The sequence below is a fragment of the Cyprinodon variegatus genome, unplaced genomic scaffold (assembly GCF_000732505.1).
Source record: "Cyprinodon variegatus isolate N-32 unplaced genomic scaffold, C_variegatus-1.0 Scaffold1328, whole genome shotgun sequence".
Classification (NCBI taxonomy): domain Eukaryota; kingdom Metazoa; phylum Chordata; class Actinopteri; order Cyprinodontiformes; family Cyprinodontidae; genus Cyprinodon; species Cyprinodon variegatus.
In genome coordinates this window covers 144,305-146,354 of record NW_015151781.1, presented here as the reverse complement: position 1 = coordinate 146,354, position 2,050 = coordinate 144,305, and positions in this window count along the sequence as shown.

The window sequence follows — 2,050 nt, the reverse complement described above, 5'->3', positions numbered from 1 at the left end:
TTCTCTTGAAGAATTGTGAATGTAATAGGAATATACAAATATTATCATTGTTGGTATATTTCTATTATCAACCAGTTAAACATATTATGTTCTTACATATAATGATCTTTTTGCCTTTTTGCTCTGCCATGCTCTGCCCATTGCTCATTAGCTCTTATCACATCCACCTATTCCTGCTATTTAAGCCTCTGGACCCCGGCCCTTTGGTGCCAGATTATCAAACTTCCTAGCGAGACTAACTCTACAGCTCCCTTTGTTTAGTTCTGCTGGTTCTTGATCTGTTTTCTGCCTACGGACTTCTGAGTTTTCTATTGCCCGTTTGCTCTGTTTGCCTGTTCTGTTCTTTCTGGACTTTTACCTGGATTCCATCTTGTGCTGACCTTGGACCTTGGTCTTCTGACCATGGCTTAGATCACCCTTCTGTATCTTTTGGTTCCCGTGCGCGCTCAGGATGCTGAAGAACACTGCTTCTCTTCTCTCCTGGATCTCTGGTGCCGACTCAGTAAAAAGCAAAGGAGTTCCGCTCCTCTGGATAACACTCCTTCTTCTGGGCACAGACTGAACCTCTCCAGGGTGTTGGCTTTCATGCTTATTATCTTTTACGTTTTGAAGTCACTGACCTGAGCCTCTATTCCTGCAAAGTGTCCAATGAGCCCGCTGCTGCAGATGAGCTGCCGCACGCTACGTTAATAAACTCTTTTTTGAATATACCACTGTCTGTCTGGCCAATTCTGGGTCGTAGTGGGGAATAATCCCTTTCTCACTGAGAAGCTCAAACGATCTCTTGGGGAAAGTGAATCCAAACCTCCTGTTTGAACCCCCAGCTCAGTTTGAAGCTCAGTAGATCCTTCCAGGGAGAGAAGGTCAGAGAAAACCAGTTTGCAGGATGACTTCCTGCCGAGAGGCAAACACAAAAACAAAGTTTAACTCAGGTTGACAAAAATTCAGTTTGACTCAGCAAAACTCAGCTTGGCTAGAGTACCCGAAACTGGAAAACACTCTGGTGTCGAGGTAGTGGCAGTCAGCAGCTTAAGAACACTCCGTCTAACGAGGAAACCATCAGCAGGTGTGTGAGGAGGCGGACCAGAACCAGGCGCCTCCTGGTGGAGGAAGGGAGACAAACACAGAAAAACAAACACAAAGACAGGAGTCCTGACACCCAGGGTATTTTTGCATGGAGTTTGCATGATTTCCCTGTGCATGCATGGGTTCTCTCCGGGTACTCCAGCTTCCTCCCACAGTCTAAAAACATGACTGTTAGGTTAAATGGCTTCTCTAAATTCTCCTTAAGTGTGCGTGAATTGTTGTTTGCCCTGTTTGTCTCTGTGTTGCCCTGCAATAGACTGGCGACCTGTCCAGGGTGGACCCCGCATCTAACTAGACAGCTGGAAATAGGCACCAGCACCCATCGCGACCCCAGCAGGGATAAGTGTGATGGGAAATGGGTGGATGGATGGATACTACTGGTAGTTATTCTTTGGGTAATAACCCTTTGTTTTGTTTTTATTCTGGTCATCAAGGCACACTGCCCTGCATATTCTAGATGTTTCTCTGCTTTAACACTTGATTCAGATGATTGCATTACAGCAATACCTGTTAATATGTTATCAATTGATATTAGTTGTTTTGAAAGCTGGGAAACATCTAAGACATGCAAGGCAGTGTGCCTTGAGAACCAGAATTGAAACACTGACACCAAAAAAATAAAGATTATAGAACAATCACTAGCATATATCCTGTTAAGTTTGCTAAATAGAGGATTGCAGTGTGATTGTTGTAGAGTCAGTGACCCAATGCAAGTGAATTTCTATGAATATCGCCAGATGTTCATCAAAAAGATTGAATCCTGCAAGTCAATGGTTGGAACCAGCAGCTGGTTTTCCTCATCCAGAAAGGTTTTAACCAATCTGACTTTTATGATCTGGTTGAATTGTCTCTTTAAAGTGCCTTGATATGATGTGTCTGTGAATTGGCTCTATATAGATGCACTGAATTGCTTTGTTTACCAATACAAGCTTTAATAGAGAGACAGACTTGGACATTTGCCATG